At 46.3% G+C, this 24299-nt stretch overlaps 1 long non-coding RNA gene across 1 annotated transcript in view; it reads left to right on the plus strand.

The window, feature by feature from the left end:
• Positions 1 to 1577: 1577 nt before the first annotated feature.
• Positions 1578 to 24299, plus strand: part of LOC141567302 (uncharacterized) — a 55347-nt gene continuing 32625 nt past the window's right edge. The window contains exon 1 of the long non-coding RNA XR_012489864.2: positions 1578 to 1640. This is a non-coding gene — a long non-coding RNA (uncharacterized LOC141567302). The remainder of the gene's footprint in view (positions 1641 to 24299) is intronic.

Consider the following 24299-nt stretch of genomic DNA (forward strand, 5'->3'; position numbering starts at 1 on the left):
TGACAGGCAGAGTAATGCAGGGTATGGGGTCAGAAATTTGAGGAGAGCACACTTCAGTTCCAACCCTGGCTCTACACATTTCTAGCTACGTGACCTGGGGCAGGTTTTTGAATCTCTCTGAGCCAAGTTTCCTCATTTGTAATCTGGGTATAATAGTAGTACCTACTTTTTAGGGTTGTTGGGATGCTTGACGAAGGACTGTATGTACAGTGTCTGGCATGTAATAAGTGGTCAATAAATATTTGCTTTTCAGAAAGTTATCTATAATAGAAGTTCAAACAAACCTTTTGGAGCCCAGCAAGGTGAGCAAAAAAACACCTTCTGGGGAGATCAGGGAAGTGAGTGGGAGCAAAAACCTGTGACTTGCGTTTTTCTGTCCATGGGTACGTGTCCAGCATAGGTAATATTTATCTTGTCTGGGAATCTTCAGGTGCAGCTGCCTATTCCAAGGGCCCCCTCGTCCTTTCCAGTGTGGGAAAAGCAGCAGCAGAGGGTACTCCTGGGAGCAGTTACTAATTGTGCGACCTGGCGCTCGTCGTCCCAACCTTACGGGAGGTAAAATTCCCTTATCAGTAAAATGGGGATCATAATACTGGCTATCTGACACGCTCGCAGCGGGACTAGGAAAGATCTCGCGTGTGAAACATTTAGCAGAGTGCCTGGTGCCGAGTAAGTGCCCATTAAAATTGAGCTATTATTGTTATCGTTAGCTGAGTGTGACACATGGCTGCTTTGTATATCCACATTGCAGAGAAGAGCGCTGGGAAAGCGATGTCTGGCTCTTCTGCCTGCCGGTCGAGCACTCACTTCAGGCAGCCAGTTTACACCCAGTTCAAAGCTTCCGTTTGTTCGAATGTTGAGCCAATCCAGGCCTCTTGTATCTACAGCAAGAAAAATAATTTTCTGCCTCATCCTCACCCTTTCCAAAGGCTGATTATTATTTTCTTTTAAAATAAAAAAAATGTGTGTGTATGTGTGTGTATATATATATATATATATATATATATATATATATATATATATGCACACATGTTATTTATTTATTTTTGGTTAACGTTAAATTGAGGTTTTGACCGAAACTCAGCCTTCGCACACTTGAAAAGCCAACAGGGTCGTTGGGCAGCGAATAAAGGTCTGGGGATTTCCCCGCGGGGCTGCGGAGAGTACAGACAGGAAGCCGGGACCCAGCGCCTGACCAGAACTTCCCCGGGGGAGGCTGGAGCCCAGCGCAGCATCCTGCTCGCAGCTCTCCAGGGCGTGCAGGCCAGAGCAGCCGTCTGCTCCCAGGGGCGCGCTGGGAGAGGGTCTCGGGCCCCAAGCCCTGGGTTCTCACCCAGGCCGGCAGCAGGAGGGAGGAGGCTGAGGCCTCCGCCAGGGAGAGGCATGCCCTGTGAGGCTGGAACCTTCCATTCCAGCCCAGCCTCTTCCCCCGTTGGGCGCCCAAGAGGGAATCGAGAAGGGACTTTCCAGAGAGCGTTAGCGTGCAGGGTGTGGAAATGGAATAAAAGCATATGCAAATAGGCCTTTGGGTGCCTTCCTCTACCCAAGCCAGCCAGAGCCTTTCTCCAGAAAGATGCTCTCGCTCCAGGCATTTGACAGCTCTCCTCCTTCCCTGGATAGCACAGCGGCCGAGTGCGGTGGTAAAACCCGGGCAGGAAGCCATGGCAGAAGGGTGGGCTGGATGGACAGGAGGGAGTAGCAAAACCAGGAGGGGGAGGACGGCTGAGGAATTGGAAAAGATAAAGTAAAATGAAATTTTAGGAGCTCTCCGTACGTGAGCTGGGAAAAATAACCACTGCCAGCTGATTTATTGTGTACTTATCTTCTGTCTGAGAGGCAGCGGGCTTTTGTACAGTGGATTATTGCAGAGTAATGGCACATTAAAGATATAATCAAGATGTTTAAAGCACATTGAATAACGTTAAAGTAGGTGAGACTCTTGTCATGGTCTATAAATATCAAGTTGCTTGGAGATATTTCCAGTGCCTTAGTTAAGAGGTGGCTCCATTTCCAAAAGGAAAATATTTTTAAACTTTTGTTGTTTTCAGGGTGGGGTAGGGTGGGGTCAGGAAGTGGCATAAAACCTGTGTGGACGCTAAAACAATGTGCTTTAGACCCGGGAGTTGTATAGACTGTGGCCTCTATTTAGCAATTCATAAACTTTCTTGCAGTGACAATAGTATGAAAATGTTGCCCAGGTGTTATGGTGTAATTTGGGGCTGGGGTGGGGGTGGGGGGTGATAGCAGCTGTATTTTGTTTATTGTGTTCCGATGCTTGATCTCATTCAATCTTGTCTTTGGATATGAATCGTTTTTTTGAAACTTTTTTGTTTTTGTTTTTTATATACTGAATTTGGGCAAATAGTGTAGCTTTTCTTTCTTGGAGGGTTAATTGCATTTTCTTGTCATTCGGGATCTTCATGGTTGAGTGTCCATTATTCCATTGGCTTGCTTGGGGTTCTGCTGGGTTTTGTCCCAAACTCTTCCCCGTGCAGCGTGTGCCGACATTTGTCCCCACGTTGTTAACTATGGGTTTTTGAACAGAATGGATTCCTCTTCAGTTGTTCGTTTTTAATAAAAATCGCCTTGCGGTCCCGATGTATATAGCCCTCTGAGAGCAGATGAGCAGCAGTAGAAGAAACCCTTGGGGCTGGACCTCCCAGAGGGAGAAGAGGGTGAAGTCTGGGCTTTGGGGTTTGCTTACTTGGTTTGGAATTGCCTGGATTGTTAGCGTGGGGTGGGTGGTGTCTGAGTCTTGTCTTCAGGATCCGCCATGCCCCGCCGTGGGGTGGGGTGCGGCGCTGCCTGGAAGGTTGGTGGTGCTTCTTGGCCCTCCTCTCACCTCTGAATTCCTAGCATCTCATTTTTTTCAAGGGCCCCCCAGAAACTCAGTGTACTCTTTTCAGTGTAGCCTTTGGACTGAATCTGTAAGAAATATATGTTTTCTCTGGCCGTCAGCAATTTATAGTCTTGGGTGTGGTCCCTAAAAGCCAGCTTTTAGGCACTTTTTGAATTCAAGTGGTGATTCCTTCCTTTGGTAGTTCTACCATCTGGCAAAAGTTCTTTATTTTGGTCCTGGCCTCAATCTTAGTAGCAACAACAGCAGCACATTGTTTTTATTTTTAACAATAACTAATGAAGTGTTTTTTTTTTTTTAATGATTTACACTTTGTAAAGCATTTTCATGGGTCATTTCATGTTATTCTTCCATAAAGTTTCTAAGGTTGGTAGACAGTAGAATTGGCACATAATAGAAGCTTATTAAATAGTTGCTGAATGAAAGAATTATACCCATTTTACTGCTAAGGAAATTGAGGTGTAAAGAGGTCAAGCGACTTACCCAAGGCCCCCACTTCCTAGGAGAGACTCAAACTCAGATCTTCTGACATTTTCCACTTAAGACCAGCTCTGATATAGTGTTTTACATGGTTTTTGTTGTCGTTCTCCAGAGAAGTGTCTTTCACTTTATAAAAAGAGAAACTGGGAAAATGCAGTCAGATAGATCTACTACTAGAGGGGTGGCAGAGAGCCTTGTCTACCCCTCTGTATAGATTTTTCTTAGGTTTCTTACTCTGCAAGAAATTTATATCCTTAAGGGCTTTTTGGATACATTCCTTATTGGAGATCGAAACACAAGTTCATTCTGAAAACAAATGAATGTCTTGACTTTTTAATATTTCTTGGAGGTTTGGGCATAGAATTGCACAGATCTCAAGGGAAGCTAATGCCAGAATTTGGGGTGTGGCGCTGAATATTTTTATCTAGTTTTGTCTCTTGAAGTACCGGGGAGAGTCATGCAGTGCTACCACTTTGGCGGGAGGCCTGGTGTGCAGGGACCAGCAGTTGTCTGGCCTACAACAGTTGTTACTAGCTGCTCCCACCGCTGGAGAAATGTCACCAGATCACTTCAGATATTAAAATAGTAAGACTAGGTTCTAAGGTTGCCCCTGTGCACCAATGACAACATTCCATCTGCTTGCCAGAGCCGTCCTCCAACCCTGTGACACCAGGAACAGAGGGAAGGAAGGAGGATTTCCCTCCTAAATCTGAAGGTAATTAGAGAGGAATGCCAGCGGTGGTCTGCCCAAAGGGAAAACCCTTTGGCTTCTGTGACCGGAGATTCAAAGCTTTGGCTGTGAAATTTCTCCCAGAGGAAAGCTGCGAAAACAATTCTGATTACTTCTTTCCTGAACTGGTGATACGCCTTCCCTCTTTAAAATGCAATTGTATCTCCACCAACGTGGTCTCGGACCTGTCAGCCTTTTTTCCTTAATGGCTTTTGTGCGTTGTTTAGAAAGACCTTTCTCAAGTGAAGGTCATAAAGATTTATTCTTACTTTTACTGATGAAATCTTGATAGTTTTAGTTATCACATTGTTTATTTGCAGTTAGCGCTTTCGTTCAGTGTATTTTTTTATATGGTGTGAGACATATCTGATTATACGTTTTTATTCTATAGATGCTGGGTTTTCCCACTGCTATTTTTTTTAAAAAAGCTTTTAGCTTCAGGATAGTTTTAGATTTATAGAAGCGTTGCACAGATAGTACAAAGAGCTCCTGTAGCCCCCTCTCAGTGGCTGTTTGATTTGAAAGGGTATCGTTGCATGGTCCTAAATCTCCACATTTACAAAGACGTTTTTCTAGAATCGCACTTTTATTCTATTGACGTGTTTGCTATTTCTGCCCCCCTGTCACATGTTTAATGAATATTATTTCTACAGAGTTCACAGTTTTCGATAGGGAACCTGAGATCTCACAGGGCTTTTAAGAGGTCCCATCCAGACTTCAGGCAAGTAAAGCATTGTTAACCTTGTTTGTGGACGTGGCTGCTGCTGAGGTGACCGGCCAGGAAGAAACACCTGTATCTCCCTAGTCCATACGGAAAGGGGTCAGCATCGGTGACCTGCCTCTTATGCAGAATGCCCTAGTCTCTGAGCACAAGCCTGGGACACAATGGCAAGGATGAGGCTCTGGAGTGGGGCTTCTCCTCCACAGCACTGTTGACATTTGGGGCTGACTAATTCTTTGCTGTGGGGACTGTCCTTTGCATTGTAAGATGTTTAGCAGCATCCCTGGCCTCTGCCTACTAGATGTCACTAGCATGCCTACTCACGACGATCAAAATTATCTGCAGACATTGCAAATGTCTCTTGGGTCATCCCCCTTCCCCACCTGAGACCTTCCCCCCCCACTCCTGGAGTGAAGCTGCCTGAGCTTATCCCTGGGTCCACTGTTTAGTAGCTGTGTACCTCCATTTCCTCCTGTGTAAAATGCAAATAATAAGGGTGCCCGTCTCCCAGGATGGCTCTGTTAAAGAAGAACATTCAACTGAGTAAATCTGAAGACTGAACTGGCTTTATTAAACAAGTCATGAATCCAGCAGCATCCTATGTAGTAACGAGAAGGGTGCTTCCGTTGAACACAATGGAAGGCCTTTATAGGCAGAAGGATGTGGGAGGGGAATTATTAGCACAAGGAAAGAAAGGCTTATTTTTAGGCCACTCCATTTTATTTTGGGGAGACTGGCAGGGGCTTTCTCAAGCAGATTCCCTTACACGTATGGATCAGGAAATTCCAGACTGATTGGTTTAAAATTCCACTCTAGGGGAAGGCTGAAACTGCAGTTAGGTTAGTTATTAGGTTTTGGTTTGGTGATATGGCTTAGCAAAAATGACCCCATTTTGGCCTGTTGTAACAGTCCTGAAGACCAAACGAGCAAATACACATGAAGTACTCAGAACAGACCCTGGACAGACCTCGCTCAATATTAGCTATCACTATTATTTAAAAGATTCTTTATATTTGATCTCACTTCTAATAAACACACAGATTTCCCTTTTTCTTACTACCTCTATATCTTCCACAGAGCAAATTGTGTTTAAATCATAACAATACTCACCACAAAATTACATGTACTGCAATGGAACTCTATTTTCGGTGCTCTATAACTGTTAATTAATCAGCTCCCATGATAAACCCATCTGAGCTGAGTGAGAATTTTCTTTGCTGCTACAGAAGAGCAATTCCAGTTAGTTAGCAGAACGGTAAGTGACAATCCAGCTCTGTGAAGCTACAGAACGGCCCAGACATGATTTTCAAAGCAAAACAGTAATGACAGTGAGAAGACAGAAATCTGGGATAAGGAGAAGACTGAGCATTTACTTGGTTCATTCACTTGATGGCTTTGGGGACACTGCATTCATTTAACGTGGAAACACACCATCATCTTGCAGTTCAGGGGGCGGGAGGGTAGGATAGAAGACTTGTCTTCCAGCAATTAATGTTACTTAGTCGCCTAGAACATTTTTTTCCCTTTGGTAAAACCACAGTGTTTGCTATTAAGCTTGTTTGAGATTCCCTCTCGTGGCGATGATGATTTTTAATAAGAAGATTATTAAATGTATAAGAAGATGTGGCTGACATGGGAGGTGTGGGCTGTCTTCATCTTTCTCCAAATGGTTCACTTCCTCCAGTGAAACCAGGACTTGGTCTGAAGAGGAGAGGAGAAGGCCCTGGCCTGAGCTGGAGGGGCTGAAGGCTGGGTGGGGCTCACTGGTTTGATGACCTCGGTGAGGCTTGGTTCGTTCACTTAGCCAGTGCAGCTGGATGGTTGGGAACCTGGGTTCTGGAGTTGGAATGATTAGGTTGAAATCCCAGTTCCTTTCTTTACTGGTTGTGTGGCTGTGGGGTAGTCACTTAACCTTTCTCATCTATAAAGTGATGTTGCTGATAGTACTGACCTCATAGTTTTGTTGTGACATTTAAGTGAGCTAATTCATTGAGCCCAGTGGCTGGTACATAGTAAGTACTTAGTACATCTTAGCTGTTCTGATCATTGTTATAATTATTATATACGTGAGTGTCCTCCATGAGCCAGGCAGTGTGCTAAGAAGGGGGAATACATTCAGTTCAAATATGACATTTCATGTCTCCAAAGGGAAATATACCCTGGAAATGAGAGTGTTTTGACAAGTAAGCATCACAAGGCTGTAGAAGTGGGGAGGAGTTAGAGAAATCCTCCGAGACCGGTTCCTTAGTGACCACAAAGGGCGTGGACCCCAGACATGGGCAGAGCCTGTACACAGAGGGAAGGACAATCAAGACCATGGACACAGGGGTATGGAGTTTAGAATCCCCCTCTGTCCCCCTGCCCCCCCCCCTTCCCTCCTGCATCAAATAGGAAAAAATTACCATGTTTGAAGTGGACAGACGGGATAACAGAGAGAAAAGTATGGCCCACGTCTGGTAAGTGAATCCAGCCATCACAGTTTCTGCAGACTTTGAACATATTTTGTGTTAGGCTCTGTCTGAATCCTGGCCAACTGGCCTCCAGAGCCTAGAGGTGCTGGGTGCCTGGTTGCAAGAACTCGCCTCATGGTTATAAGGGGATTTTGTTTTACACAAAGGGTTAGTTAAGTTCAACACTGAAGATAACCCTGCTGTTCCTTACTGGCAAAGATTTGTTCACCCTGTTTATTTAATATTGCTGTGTCTGCTCCAGCTTTCCTCCTAAGGCTATGTGCAGAGATCTAAATGAGATAATTATGCATACTATTTAAAATTAAAAAAGAAATAAAGTGCTGTGTAAGGGCCTTTTTTTTTTTATAGTGAGCATATAAAGCAATTTGGGTGTATCTCCTTTACCTTTTGTAAACTAGAAGTGAATGGAAGACCAGGATTAATTTAGCTTTGAAAGGATTTTAGATTTGCAAAGTTATACTAGATTAGTAGCTTTACTAAAAGCCTCGCATACCGAAAACATACTCCTTTATTCTAACTCAATATAGTAAGAGCAAAGTGTCACAATAATAATTTTTTGGGGGACAAAATGATATTTATAACAACTTTTGGGTTGGTTTTTATTTTTCCGTTAAATAGTGGGAAAAATACATAAAAGAGAAGGGGATGGATTCTTGGAAATAGAAACGGGTAGCTTCCCTATCATAAGGCACCAACACCAAGTCAGGTGTGGAATTTCTTTTCTTTTCTTTTTTTAAAGTTTATTGGGGTGACAATTGTTAGTAAAGTTACATAGATTTCAGGTGTACAATTCTGCATTACATCATCTATAAATCACGTGAGTTCACCATCCAGAGTCAGTTCTCCTTCCATCACCATATATTTGATCCCCTTTATCCTCATCTACCGGGATTTCTTTTCAAAGGACAAATTTTACCTTTACCTAGCAGAGTGACACGATAGAATTCTTTCTTGAACGAGAACTCAGCTTTTAATTGATTTGACGTAATGTGAGTTTTCCCGGACTCTGCACTGGGGAAACGATGCTAGACAGAACGGTAGTGTTGATAAATGTAAATGATCAGTGCGTAAAAGAACCTTTGTATTATTCTTTTGTTTTCATGGTTTCTGACTATTAGTCTCATGAAGTTTACAAAATGGCTCATAGCACCGAATTTGTCCTGGCAAATAGGATGCAATTACTTTGCTAAGTTGCTCTGTCCTGTTCTCTATTCTGGCTGAGAAATGGTTCTGTGTGTGCAGTTTTTGAAGTTCATCCTGACCTGGCTGCTTCAGCAGCACGGCAGAAAACTAGGACCTCATTGCAGATGCAGACTCTGAGGAACGAGGTGGGGGTGGGGGGATGGGGGATGGGGGGGTGGGGGGTGGGGGGGTGGTTGGAGGGACTGGGTAACCTGGAGCAGGTGGGGATTAGAGGTAGGAGGTGGACCCGATGGATGAAGTGGCCTGCCATTCAGGTCCTCGCGGCCTTTGATGTCCCCACCCGAGCACTGTGGTACTGTTCAGAGAACTTGTAAGGAAGTTATATGGTGATCCTGAGAAGCAGCATGTGGCATCGCTCAGAGGGTGGGAGAGTGGGGACCAAAGAGGACCCTTCAGAGGTGCTGAGGGAAGGACTTGCTAATCACAGGAAAAGCATAGAATTTGTTTTCACAGAACAATTACTCAAGAAACATTTTCTAAACCTCTACCACGTGCAAGGTGCTGTTGTGGGGAGCGGGTAAAGAGGTTGAAAATATCATAGCTGCCTTTGAGAATGTCACAGTCTCACAAGACTTGCACTGATGGATTCAAGGACCCTCAGGATCAAGTGTTACCTTGATGGTTAGATAATTGATACTTGGGACTCTTTCTTGCCTTCCCCCAGCAGAATACTTAAAATAATGCAGTCAGGATCACTTTGTTGCCTCTGTCTTCTGTCAAGGTCAGCAACAAATTCCTAAGTGAGACTGATGCCAACTGGCCCTTGGCTGCCTGGGCCTGCCTCCCCTCTCTCTGCACCATCCCTGGTCTTCTCATTGGCCTCTGTCAGTCCCCACTGGTGTGGCCAGTCACATCCTATCTCAGAGTGTTTGAACATTCTGTTTCCTCTGCCTGACTCCCTTCTCCCGCTGCTCACCACTCCAGACCACAGCCTATTTATACTTCAGGATTTCGCCTTCAGTGCCTCTTCCCCCTAACCAGCCGTGCTTCGCAGGATCGTGTGCTTTTTCATTGGTAGCACTTCTCACCATTGAGCTGACTTGTTTGGTGTGATTATCAATGAGCTCTGGGTCTCTCCTGTTGTTTGGTGATCTCAGTGAGGCCGCGGGCAAGGCCTGTGTTTGTCTTGTTCCCTGCTGTGTCCCCAGCATTTATTCCAGGGCCTGACACATAGCAGGTGCTCTGTGAGTGAATGAATGAATGAATGAATGAATGGATGGGTAGATGGATGGATGGATGGATGGATGGATGGATGGATGGATGATGTGGATGGAGAGATTCCACGGGGTTGATGCAGTTCTCCTTTCAAAGCATCTTCTACCAGGGCACTCGGGATGTTGTACTAACCACCCTATTTGCTTACCCTCACACGCCCGTATGCTTCTAGAGGGCAGGGAGTAGGTCATAATCATCTTTCCATCTCCAGAGTCTGACTCCCAAGCAAACTCCATGAAGGTCTGTGGGATGAAGAATGAACAGAGGGGGACTTACCTGGGTTTTAAAGCATGCTGGAGGATGAGGGTGAAATAAAAGTGCATTGAAGCGTCTAAAATAGCAGTAAGACTTGGGATTGCAAAATAAGATTAGGCTTAAAAAAAAGCAAAAAAAAAAAAAAAAAAAAAAAAAGCTGAAAACCTGAATTAGAAAAATACCCGATAGTCACCAGACCCAACTTGACAGGATGTGCTCACACTACAGATGGGAGGGGTTAGAGTGGGGAGGGTGCTTGGAATTTCCCCAGTTGAGCTTAAATGTCTTGAATATGCCTGTCTTACAGCGTGCTGTTCACCTCTGGAGTTTTGTCCATTCAACAAATGTTTATTAAGCAGTATTCCATAAATTTCCAATGTTGGGAATAAAATTAAAGGATAGGAAAATTTGCTCTTGGGCGGGGAGGGAGAGGGTAAAAAAAATCTCACATGTGTAAAGCACAGATGTACATCTAGTACATAAACAGATATGTAGTATACTTATGGGATTAAATTTTCATTGTGGGGGTGATTAGGAAAATATGTCTAAAAAGTCTCTTTCACAGGACAATAATGACAAAAAGGTTGAGAGCTGACCTACTCTTTGCCAGGCACCGTCTGGTCAAAGAGCTTTCATTTTTGTGAGGTGAATAGGCAGTAAGTAAGGAACCACCCCTGTGAAAGAATAAGAAATTCTATGAAGAAGCAAAGCATGGCAAGGGGACAGAGTGCATGGGGGTAAGTGTGGGCACGTCAGTGGTTGTTTTAGGAAGCGGGTCAGGTGACTGATGAGGTGACACTTGAGAAGAGTCTCGAAGAAGTGAGGGGCGAATATTTGGGGGAAGAGCATTTCAGGAAGAGACAATAGTATGCTGGAATTGGTATAGCAAGACCACTCGGGCAGGAGTGGATGAGTGAGGGAAGGATGATGGTTGGGAATGAGCCTGGAGACAGGGAAGGGGCCAGTCACGTGGGCCTTGTTGACCAGCTAAGGGGGTTGGATTTCACTCTGAGTGTGATGGAAGCTCTATTCAGGTAAGGGACATAACCTGATGTACCTTTTGATAAAAGCCCTCTGGCTGCTGTTTGGAGGGTGGACTGTAAAGGCAGGAGTGGAATCTGGGGATCAACAAGGAGGGTCTTGCTGGGATGGGTCTGGATGGGAAGTGGTGGTGGCTTAAGTGAGGCGGAGAGAGTAGGCTCCCTTGTTCCCTTGTGCTGTGAAGGTAGAGCTCACAGGACTTGCAGAGGGATTGAATGGAGGGTATAAAAGACGGAAGAGTCCAATATGCCAAGGTTTCAGTCTGGGACGCTGGGCTGCATCGATTGAGAGGACGGTGTGGGAGGAGCAGGCATTCCCAGGGGCCAACCCTCGCTGAGGTCTTCCTCCAACCAGCTGCTGACCCCTGCTGTCTTGTTGACACCAGGCTTCGCGTACATTACGCGTTATCATCTACAGTTACTTACTTTTCATCTGTGTGCTTTGCCACCTTATCTAGTCTTTACCTTCATTTAGGGAAGAAACCATTATTTTTTAACTTCTCCAAGAGGCAGGCAAGGGGGCAGAGTTGTTAGTTGTATGTGCTAGGGTGCGTGTTTTAACTTCCCTGCCTTCATTCTCCCCTCCTCCTTTATCCCCCCTTCTTAATTTAACTAATCAAATTTAATATTTTTTGTTTGTTTGTTTTTTGTCAAGTGGAGATGGCCACAGTATCTGCTTCCTGTGGCTTTGTGAGAGTGAGGTGAGAGCGACATGGAAAGTGCCTTGTTTGGGTCTGACAGGCACTTGGCATTTGGTGATTTTTATGTTGTGTGTCTCCGCCTCTGCCTCTCCCCATCAGATTTCTGTGTTGCTGGCTCTCATATCTCAGGGTGTAAGTTGGAGCTCTTTGGAGTAAGTGTGTCACTTTTTCCCCCTCCTTGTCTTGGTTTTGCTTCACATAAAACAGGGAAGCAAGACTTACCGAGGAGATGAGATAGTGGAGAACCTCAAATGTGAGCATTTACATTTCCATTACATTGAGTTGAGGCTGATGGAGAAGCCATTACGTGCCACCTGAGGGAAATGAGTACCTACCTAATGGATCATTTTGATTAAGAGGAATTGAGGCTGTAGCATAAGCAATATGAGCCGTTTAAATAGTAACCACCAAATCATGTGGATCCAATCAGAATACAAGATGCCTGGAGCTTTGGCTTAGGGCCATGGATGAACAGAGCATGAAGCCTGGCGTGGGACACAAGTGGAAGGCATGGGTGCAGCACAGCGACAGGTAGAAACAGATGTAAGTTTAAGGAGAGGTGAAAATAACATGGCTGTCCCTTTCCCTCTGCACTTGTGGCAAACTTCGTTAATCTATTTGTCGTGCGGGAGACCCTGCTCGCTGCGCCATTTGTCGTGCAGGGCGGCCGGCAGGGTCTCTGCTCCCGCTCCCCATACAAGAACGCAGGATATGGTGAGGCCAAAAAGGAACACCCACGGAGCCATAGGTAGGGGAGTCATACCACTTTATTCTCTCTGGCGGCACTATACTCTCACTGGAGGCTGGATACACACTGTCCGCAAACCGCCATCCACGCTTGCCAGCCCAGCCGCCATCTTCTTGCTAGCCCCATTCCTCCTCTCTTCTCCTTCTTCTCCTCTCTCCCTCTCTCTCCTAGCGTAGCCACAGCAGTTATATTAGTGGCCAATGGCTCACTGGTTACAGCTGACGGCCAACTAGCCACAGCTGATGGCCATGCAATCACAGTTGGCCATTTACTACCTGAGCCAACACCTTTCTATGTGAGGCCGAGAGCCTGGAAACTTCTTTCTGGGGCTCCGCCCCCACACTCCACCCCTACAGGCTCTCGCCTCACAATCTACGCGACAAGCGTCTTCCGCGAGGGGCCCTGTGCGAGGAGCCTGGGGGTGAATGCAACACCCTGGACACAGCCAGGCTCTCTGGGCACAGCCAGGGTTTCTCAGGGCACCACCAGTGCTTCTGGGCACGGCCAGACTTCCTGGACTTCTTAGGGTACCACCTGTCTTCCCGGACACAGCCAGGGTTTCTCAGGGCACCACCAGTACTCCTGGGCACAGCCAGACTTCCTGGACTTCTTAGGGTACCACCTGTCTTCCCGGACACAGCCAGGGTTTCTCAGGGCACCACCAGTACTCCTGGGCACAGCCAGACTTCCTGGACTTCTTAGGGTACCACCTGTCTTCCCGGACACAGCCAGGGTTTCTCAGGGCACCACCAGTACTCCTGGGCACTGCCAGACTTCCTGGACTTCTTAGGGTACCACCTGTCTTCCCGGACACAGCCAGGGTTTCTCAGGGCACCACCAGTACTCCTGGGCACAGCCAGACTTCCTGGACTTCTTAGGGTACCACCTGTCTTCCCGGACACAGCCAGGGTTTCTCAGGGCACCACCAGTACTCCTGGGCACAGCCAGACTTCCTGGACTTCTTAGGGTACCACCTGTCTTCCCGGACACAGCCAGGGTTTCTCAGGGCACCACCAGTACTCCTGGGCACAGCCAGACTTCCTGGACTTCTTAGGGTACCACTAGTTTCCCCGGGCACAGCTAGGATTTCTCAGGGCACTGCCACTTTCTCTGGGAACAGCCACACTTCCTGGACACAGCCAGGGCTTCTCAGGGCACCACCACTCTCTGTGGGCACAGCCACACTTCCTGGACACAGCCAGGGCTTCTCAGGGCACCGCCACTCTCTGTGGGCACAGCCACACTTCCTGGACACAGCCAGGGCTCTCAGGGCACTGCCACTCTCTCTGGGAACAGCCCGACTTCCTGGGCACAGCCAGGGTACCTTCAGGGCTCTACTACTCTCTCTGGGAACAGCCCGACTTCCTGGGCACAGCCAGGGTATCTTCAGGGCTCAGCCAGACCTCTCAGCGCACTGCCACTCTCTCTGTGCCTCTCAGGGTACCCTGCTGGAACAACAGCGACTCACAATCAAGGTGCTTATATATTCTCAATGGCGGCCAGTCAAGAGACAAAAGCAAATATCCCCCAGTTCCACTAACAACAGTTCCCAAACAAACAGTCAAGCGGTCCATTAAATTAGGGATGGAAGGCAATTCCCCATAGTCCATAGTCATTCGCCAGGGCTGTCCTGGGGGTGAGGGACGACCTTGACCTCACCCTCATCTCCCACGGAGGACTCAGCAAGCGTTACCTCCTGGGACTGTAAGTCCTGCATCCGGGCTGCCTGAGCAGGAACTTCCCCGGCCCACAGGGCTGCAACGACCTTTGCTTTCTCCGGCCGGTGCTGGTTGGGGAACCGTCCACATCTTTCCACCTCTCCACGGGGGTCCAGCTCTGCAGCAGCTGCATGGCTTTTCCTGTGCTGGTGGGAGAACCGTCCACGTCCTCCCACCCCTCCACGGGGGTCCAGCTCTCCGGCAGCTGCTCCTCCTGGTCTTCCTCAGACTGAGTGTTCACACGCACAAACTGCTCCACCGTCCTTTGGAGAGCTTTGGCCGGCACCATACCCTGCTCGCTGCGCCATTTGTCGTGCGGGAGACCCTGCTCGCTGCGCCATTTGTCGTGCAGGGCGGCCGGCAGGGTCTCTGCTCCCGCTCCCCATACAAGAACGCAGGATATGGTGAGGCCAAAAAGGAACACCCACGGAGCCATAGGTAGGGGAGTCATACCACTTTATTCTCTCTGGCGGCACTATACTCTCACTGGAGGCTGGATACACACTGTCCGCAAACCGCCATCCACGCTTGCCAGCCCAGCCGCCATCTTCTTGCTAGCCCCATTCCTCCTCTCTTCTCCTTCTTCTCCTCTCTCCCTCTCTCTCCTAGCGTAGCCACAGCAGTTATATTAGTGGCCAATGGCTCACTGGTTACAGCTGACGGCCAACTAGCCACAGCTGATGGCCATGCAATCACAGTTGGCCATTTACTACCTGAGCCAACACCTTTCTATGTGAGGCCGAGAGCCTGGAAACTTCTTTCTGGGGCTCCGCCCCCACACTATTACATCACTTTCCTGATTCTGATATAAAACGAACATTTATTGAGTGTTTACTGCATGCTAGGCACTGTTCTACAAACATCTTCTTGCTTACTCCCAGTAACTCAGTGAGGTATGTCTACTAGTACCTTTATAGTGCAGACGAGGACACAGTCTCGGTGAGGTCAGTAGCTTGTGCAGGCAGCCAAACTCCAGAGCCTGTTCCCTGACCACTCTGCCTTACTGCCTCTTGCTATGCCCAGGTGCAGCCTGGTAAATTCATTCCTGCCTGCTTCATTAAGATTGTGGGATTCAGGTTCAGTTTGCAGTTGACGCCCATTTGTTCATTCATTCATTTATTTGTTTACTAATTAAACATTACTTTTGTGCCTCTGCCATGTGCCAGGGACAGTGTTAGGTGCTCAGGATTCAATAGTGAATAAGATACAATCCCGGCTCGGGGTGACACAGCAGAAGCATCACGTCTTGTCTGGCACTCTGGGTAAGAAGACTCAGCATTTGTATGGTTTGTTATTGCTGGACTAAGTTACTGCTGCCTTCCCTCTATTGAACCAGAAGGTATCCCAATTGATGATGGAAACCAGCAACAATCTGAAAAGTGCTTCATAATGCCTCAGCGTGCACCCTGGATCAGAACCTGGTCCCCCTGCAACCTTTTAATGACTTGACTGACTTAGCTATTTGATCTTGGGCCTCAATTAGAACTCGTGGTCAAACAATGCTTTCTCATGCATTAGTTCACTTTGCTCCTTCTAATACCCGACCGGAAGGAGGAGGTCTCTGGTGTGCAGAGAGGTTATGTGACCTGCCTAGTTCTCTTAGCTGGTGGGAGACAAGGTGGCACTAGATCCCAGTTCTGACTTCTAGTTCTTTGTTTCTATTATCTCATCATGCTGGCGTCTTCATGACTTTAGGCTTTCAGTTTCCCCATCTATAAAATAAGGAAATTAAAACACATGGTCTCTAAAAGTTTCTTTCCTCTCTCCCTCCCTCCCTCCCTCCCTCCCTCCCTCCCTCCCTCCCTCCCTCCCTCCCTCCCTCCCTTCCTCCTCCTTCTCTCCATCCATCTTCCTTCCCTTCCTTCCTTCTTTCCAATCACTGGAGTGCCTGTCATGATCCAGACATTATGCTAGAAACTGGAAATAATGTTGTAGAACACACACACACACACACACACACACACAGACAGACCCCAAGAAAGTTAAAAGATAACCCATAAAATGGGAGGAAATATTTGAAAATGATTAGGTTGGTGCAAAAGTCATTGCAGTTTAAAGGGTTAAAAAAAAGTGCAAAAACTGCAATGACTTTTGCACCAACCTAATATATATATATCTATGGGGATAGTATCTAGACGTATAAACAACTCTAACAACTTAATAAAAAAGACAAACAACCCAATTAAGAAATTGGCAAACGACACGAATGGACATTTCTCCAGAGAAGACATACAAATGGCCAGTAAGCACATGAAGAGATGCTCAACATCATTAACCATCAGGGAGATGCAAATCAGAACCACAACAAGACTCTCGCTGATACAGTACTGCAGGTGTCAGCATGGCAGGACTCATCTGGACGCCTACAATTTCAGGGATCTTCTGGCACGTTGCTCTGTCCTGCCCTTGGGGGGCGGGGGGCTGCCCTCATCTGCATGGTCCATGGTGGCTCCCATCCTGTTTACAGTCCAAGCAGTGAGAAGCAGCGAAGGGGGCGTGGAAGGCTTACCACTTCCACTCACTTCCTGCACTCAGTCATGTGAGCTTAGGAAATGATGTCATGTACCAGGTGTCCATGTGCTCAGATTAAATTTTGGGGGTTCTATTACTATAGGAGCGGCAGACAGATGTTGGGCGAATAGTTAGCAGTGTCTACCATAGATGGCCTCTCTGAGGAAGTGACATTGAAGGTGAGAACCGAAGGATGAGCTGGTGTTAGAGAGGGAGGGGTTTTCCAGGCAAGGGAGATAGCATGTGCAAGGGCCATGAGGCAGGAAGGACCAGCTCTAATGTTTAATGATTCGTGATGCACGTGTGTACCGGGCACATCCCTCCAGGTGCTCAGGGCTCCTGAGTGCCAGGACTAGACCCCATACTGGGAAGCAGCTGCTGTGGGTTCACCTGGCTTTTCTGTTGTATCTTCCAGGGCTGGGATGGGCCTGGACGGCGAGGAGGGAGCATTGTGCTGACTCTGGAAGGCCTCTGTGTATCCTCAGCTTTGAGAACTGAATTCCATGGGTTGTGTCAACGTCAGACCTGTGAAATTCAGTTCTTCAGCTGGGATATCTATGTCATCGTGGACTCCAGGGACACTGGAGAGAGAGCAGCTCCAAGGTCGGCTGAAGAACTTGGAAGACTGGAGGCAGAGGGGCGAAGGAGGTGGGGTTCATGGGAAAAGCACTCATTTAGTTGTAAGAAGATTTGACTCTTTGCTGAGCAGCGTTCCAACTAGCTAAATGAATGCTCTTGGCAAGTCATTCTTGCTGCTGCTACAACCAGTTTACATTTATTGATTACTTACTGCAACCCAGGTACTGTACTAAATGCTTTCCATGCTGTTATAGGAGACTCTTGGGAAAAATCACTGTAATGAAGCTGAGACACCCGGCACTGCCATGTGGTGATTTTCCTCCTCTTCATGGGATCAGACGGAATTAATGGAATGTGACAACTATTCTTTAGCATAGACTACTGAGGTTACTGGTTCCTTTTTAAGATGAGAAACATGGGTACGTCCCTCTTATGGTCCCCCTTACCCTTTGTTTGAATCTCGACTTTCTTGCCTTCTATAAATATATCAGCGCTACCTCATGTCTTTGTATTCCAAACAAGGCAAAACGAGGTTGTAATTCCACTCTACCACAATGCACCCCCGTTTCTCCCAGTGCAAAGAGATCCCAAGGTTGTGAAGCCCCCTCCATTAGCTGGCATGATCAGCTGTGTGTTGTGGGTCACGCCCTTCTGTTGTCCTCCTCTGTCACCAGGTGAGCTGGGTCTGCTCTGAGCCTGGGGCTTGCTACGATGATGACAATTTCCGCCTTTAGGCACAGGGCTGGGGCTGTGTAAGTACCACCTGGACTTCATTAGGCTTTAGATTCAATGGGGAAGAAGGACTGTGCTTCACCTCTTTAAGTTCATCCCTGTCTCTTGGTGCCCTGAAATGTTTGTCTCATTGTAGTCTACAGAAGGAAAGTGTGGCCTGGCTCAGAGAGGGAGGCTGGCACAAGGTTGGAGACCCTACAGCATGCGATTCTCTCTCTCTCTCGTCTCAGGGACATGTTTATTGAGCACCTACTATGTGCCAGACATTGTGCTCGTGGTATTTCGTGCACTATCACAGTGACTCTCGCGCCAAACCTCGTCTGGGAAATGAGGACAGATTAACAAAAAGATGTCCTGGAAAGCTCTGTAACTATGTTCTTTGGACGCAGAGGAGTGCTTGGTCCTTCCGAAAGCCATCTGGCAGGGGTGTGGGATGTGGGTGTGCTCTCTGGGCTGTGCTGTTCATAGCAAGGGCTCCTCCACCCCTCTTACTCTGCTGACTTCCGCCCTTTGCTGACTAGACCCTTAGCCAGTGTGACTCATTCTAGAACCAGAACACCGGTGAACCTCAATGGAGACCAGACATCAGTGTTATTAGTCCTAGACCACGAAAGAAAATTCAGAATTTATACCAGAGGCTCCAGTGCTCTGGGTCAGGCCATCTGTACTGACTTACACCCAGAACTCTGATTTACTACAAAGGCTCATCCTCGATGCAGGTGAACACTTCCTGATGCAGACCTGATAAATGAAATATGGAACACACACACACACACCCACATTCACTCACTCACTCACTCTCTTAAAAAAAAAAAAATAACCTGGTGGATCTGTGAGGAGTAGGAAAAATCCACAATATAAAAGAATGGTTCATTTCCTAAGAGGATTTGTTAAGTGTTAAGATTCCACTAAGTAATACATTTTCCGAGGATTTTTGAGGTTCTGTTTGCGTTATCAAAACTTATTTCCTGTAAGTGGAAGCAGGTTACAAAGTAGTTTGGATTATACGATTCCACTGATATGAAATTACAAAAGTAAATGGGATTGTGGGCATTGAAGGATGTCCGTCACTTTACTAGCAGGGATTGTCTCTAGGGTGGTGGGAATTGAGATACATTTTCCTTTCTTTGTATTTTTCTCTATTGTTTGATTCTTATGCTGAACATATTTACTTGAAACAATAAAGTTATTGAAGGAAATTTCGCACACAATTGTGATGAATCTAGATAGCGCTAGTGCTGGGCCGTGGTTAGGGTTATGTTGCAGAGTGTGTCATGGAAGAGACGAGGGAGGCACAGGGAGATAGAGGGATTTGTTCTTGCAAGAGAAGTGTGTGTGTGTGTGTGTGTGTGTGTGTGTGTGTCCACTGGGTAGTGGGTGGTAAGGTAGCAGGTGATTTTTCCCCCCTCTCTCCCTTGGTTAGGCTTTTCAGCCCAAATAAGGGGGTGGGTGGGGGGGAAAGAACCTCAGAGTATATGCTACTTTCCAAGAATTCATCCATTGTGTGAACCAGTGGTTTCAAAGTGTGTTTCCTGGATGAGCAACAGCAGGTACCCACTGGGAACTTGTTAGAGCTGTGAATTCTCAGCCTCCACTCAAGACCTACTGCATAGACATTGGGGCCCAGCCATTTCTGTTTCCACAAGCCCTTCGGCTGACTACGGGGCACTGCAGTTTTAGAATTGCTGTTGTCAATCAAGGGACATCCCCACCCCACCAAACTGAAGTGCCGCTGATGCTGACATGACAGTCGCCGGCCCACTCCCACGACCGCATGTGCAGGCATTCTATAAAACTTCCCTCTGATCAGTCGATGAGTAACAGGGCCCTGAAATCCCAAGATCCTTACCAATGATCATTGCCACCAGTGACTAGTACCTCGCTAAGTTTTTAAAGTACATAGAGTCACTTAAAGAGGTTGCTAATGAGGGCGATTCCTGGGTCATTTCCAGGGCCCTGCCACTTAACCATCACCCCTAAGGGCTCCTGTCAAGGATTTTTTAGGACACTTTAAGCGATGGTTTTACGCTTTTTCAGACTCCTCCCGCCCCCCGTGTCCTCTTACATTTCTTCTTTCCTTCTCATCCTTTCCCTTCCGGTTGTGATTGATGGGGCCTCAGAAGAAGATTCATCATCCTTTCGGCTCTGCGCTTGGGAGAGAGCAGCTCAGATGCTCCTGGAGAGGTGCCTTGGGAGTGGTGATGATGATAATGATGATGATGGAAGTATTGATTTGCCCTCCTCAGATAATGGGACCGTCCTGATTTATCAGCTCACAGTGATGGGACACGGTGGGAGGTTGTTACGAGGCTGCTGAGAGTCAGTGATTTAGGGACACCGTGGCTTCCTAAGTCCTCCTAGCTGTCAAACCTTTGTTAAGGTGAGGATTCTTGTGTTATGGTTCTCTATGAAACAGAACCAATAGGATTATACATATTTACACACACGCGTGCGCACACACACGCACACACACACATATTGATTTATTATAAGGTATTGGCTTATGTGATTACGGAGTTCCACTGGGCAAGTCACAAGATCCACAGGCTGAATCGGCTAGCTGGAGACCCAGAGGAGCTGGGTGTAGTTCTAGTCTAAATCTGAAGGCCTGAGAACCAGGAGAACCCAGGTGTAGTTTTAGTCCACGGGCCAGCAGGCCCAAGACCCAGAAAGATCTGAGGTTTCGAGTCCAAAAGCAGGGAAAACTCAATATCCCAGCTCACCCATCAGGCAGGAGGAGTTCCCTTTTCCCCGCAGGTGGTCCACTGTTTTGTTCTGTTCACGCCTTCGACTGATTGGATCAGGCCCACCCACATTAGAGAGGGAACTCTGTTTTATTCGGTCTATTGATTTAAATGTTGAACTCATCTAAAAATGTCTTCACAGTCACACCCAAAAATAATGTTTGACCAACTATCTGGGCACCTTGTGACCCAGTCAGGTCAACTTTTAAAACCAACCCTCACAATTACTTTTTCATATTTTTTCACATCTAGACTCTTTTTTTTTTTTGGATAGTATTTCAGAGAGGCAGCTCAGAGATTGGGTGTCTGGGTGGCAGAGAATGAGGAAAAATGCTCTGGGGTGGGGGTGAGCAGCGAACCAGGCATCCCGCCCAATTCCTCGTTGCTCTTCACAGCACTAACTGTCTGGGAAGCTGTTTTTAAGGCCAAGTCCTGCTCCTCTCTCTCGGGGCAGTTCTTCCAAGTAGAAAAGCTAACTGGTTATTCCTGGGGAAGTGCAGACAATAGAATTATAACTTTCCTAGATGAGGTATTTACAATGCTCCAGGTGTCTAGTAAATAAGGAATGATATTATCTTCGTTTTCTAGATGAGAAAACCCAAGCTCAGGGAGATTGTGTACCTTGCCTGAGTTTCATGCACTGTTCAGTGTCACAGCCAGGATGTTACTCAAGGCTGTCCCATCAGAGCCTGTGTCCTTTTCACTCAGATTTGCACTGGGCTTTACAGTTTACAAAGCATTTTAACACACGTCATTGTATTTGCTAAACAAAGCATCCCCCAGTGAAGTAGATGGTATGACCATCATTTCAGAGATGGGAAATGGAGCTTTCTAAGGGTTATGCAACTTGTCTGTCCTGTGTCATATAGCTAGTAACTGGTAATGCTGAACTTCAAACCCAAAATCTCTATAATAAAAAATTCATGGGAATGCATTAGAAGGAAGGAAAGAAAAAAAAAAATCCCCTGCCTCAGTTTCTCCAGTGTGACTGAAAATAGAAAAATAGATGTTGAGGCCCACTTTCTCTGACTGATTCCTCTGCCTATGAGTAAGCAGGAGTGAGTGCTTATATGCAACCAAATCCACCTTCTGGGGATTAGTCATACTTTATATTATCATTACATTGTTGGCAGCTTTTAAGAAACCATAATGTTTTTTGCTCTGGGTACTACAATGCTACTAAGACTGGTTAGAGTCCATTGGTCTCTGGGTAACAAATGTATTTTCTTGTTTTAAAACGAACTTATTTTTCTTCTATAAGTGAAATGAGTTTACTGCAAAGAAATTGGAAAATCCAGAAACATAAAAGAGACAAAAATTCAAATTATCAAAAAATTTTTATTATACAATGGTTATGTATTTTATTTCCTTGGAAAATTCAGAAAAATTAGAGGAGGAAAACATTATCCATAAGCTCATAGATTACCATTGCTTTTTCATTTTCGCTTTTTAAAAAAATGTAATTGGGATTACCTTTTAAATGTAGTGTGTGTGTGTGTGTGTGTGTGTGTGTTTATTTAACATTTTCTCATAAGCATTCCCCATGTCCTTACATGGCCTTTTTCATGCATTTTAAATGGCGGCGTATACAGCTCACCGAGTGATGTGCTTTGCTGGCATGATCATTCCCCTTTTATTGGGCATTTAGAACCTGGATCACTTGACTCTAAATCCAGTGTCTCCCCCCCCCCCCCCCCCCCCCGCTCCCCATCTGTCTCTATGTCCTTTTAGCCTTCTGTGTACGTTGATTCAGGCATTATTTGTGATAGCTTTAGGAGTGTTTAAAAAAAAGCCTAATAGTTTCTTATTCATTAGTACATAATGACTTTAGTGCTCAGGATTTACTATGTGCCAAGCTCTATTTCAAAGCCGAACAGATTTTCATTAAAGCCACAACCTCTCACAACAATAGGAGATGCTGTTATCAGTCTCATTATACAGATGAGACCATAGGGGCACAGAGAGGTTAAGCTAAGTGTCAGAATGCATTCGTTTGTATCGAGCAAAACATTCAGCTTATGGAGACATGTAAATAGGCATTTGTTTTTTTTCTCATCCACTTTGAATATGGGCATCCATTAGCATTCGTTTGGAGGCTCAGGGACATCGAGACTTGAGTCACTGCAGTTCTCTTCTCCCATGCCTCTTGGTTTTCCAGTGGCTGTGACAGCTCTAGACATCACGTCCAAATTCAGGGCAGGAAGAGAATGAAACCGATGGTGCTGATTGCCCAGTTCTGCTTCTTTTATCGGGAAAGCAGCTTCTTCTCACAAACCCTTCCTCCCCTCACCAGAATTCCACTCATAGATTACTGTTTTATATGACCACTGCCAACTGCAGAAGTGGCTGGGAAACTTTTCCAACCTTTGGAGTGGAAGTTGACTAGAAGAGAGGGATTTGGTAATGACTGTTGGGTCATCCACCTAACAGTGGCCACCACAAGATACTTGCCAAGGTCAAGTGTTGGTCTTTTATTTGACTCAACTGGCCTATTTCATATAGGGGCTAACACCCATCAGCTGGGAATTGCTGTTTCTCACATCTCTGGCCTAGACTCGAAGTGGCCCAGAGCCTGCCAAACCTCATCTTTCACTGAATATAACACCATCTAACACATGCTAACATTTTTTCATCAATATTAGCGTCACCGCAAAGTGCTGTTACAATAGAAGTGGTTTCATACATTATTTATCTGCAACGAGTCCACCAAGTCATTCTTTTTCTGGAGAGCTCTTTCCTTGGCATTTATAAGCTGAGTAACAAGTCTGCAGCTCACTGCGTTTGTACCTCAGGCTGTGGCAGAGGGAGAGGAGGACTTGTGAGTTGTTTGGGCTGAAACAACTTGCTGCATCTCTTCTCTCAGCCCTGAGCACATTAATTAAGTGCCTGGTTGCAGGTGAGTGGAACGAGGGGCTGCACCGTGGAAATTCTGAAAATGATGGCTCTACCCCACTTCATGGAACTATGGCTTTATCCAATTAGTAGGAGCTCAAAAAGGATCCGTCACTTATTAGCACCTTTCAAGTGTGGTTATTTCTAGAGCAGAAACCTAAAGTAGCATAGGAGTGTTTTGTTCAGGACTGGGGTGAGGTAAGGGAAGTACCGAGGATGCAAAATTTAAGAGGTGTTCACTCATGGTCGTGAAACTCTGGCATGGCCCTGTTTTTGTTTTGCCCTAACTAGTTGGAATATTTAAAAATTGGAATAATTATTCAACAAAGACTTTTCGATCACTTGTATGTGTTGGGCACAATTCAAGTCACTGGGGATACAGTAATGAATAAAATTGCCATTACTGCCCTCATGGTACTGGCATTCTGGTAAAGGCGAGATTTCATATAAAAGTCTGGATTTCTAGCTTCTTGAAGCAGCAGAAGAACTGGCAACTCTGGGCCGGCTTTTCTTCACAACAGCCGTCCCTTGGATCTGGGGAGCCATTGCCTCCAATTTTAATAATTAACACGTTGCGTATGGCGGGGTTTAAATCCCTCGTGAAGATTCTCGTGATCCGTACGCAATGTGTTAAAAAAAAATTTTATTGGGGGACAGTGTGTTTCTCCAGGGTCCATTAGCTCCAAGTCGTTGTCCTTCAAT

The sequence above is a fragment of the Rhinolophus sinicus genome, chromosome 5, assembly GCF_057876585.1.
Source record: "Rhinolophus sinicus isolate RSI-liver-muscle chromosome 5, RSI-T2T, whole genome shotgun sequence".
Taxonomy (NCBI): domain Eukaryota; kingdom Metazoa; phylum Chordata; class Mammalia; order Chiroptera; family Rhinolophidae; genus Rhinolophus; species Rhinolophus sinicus.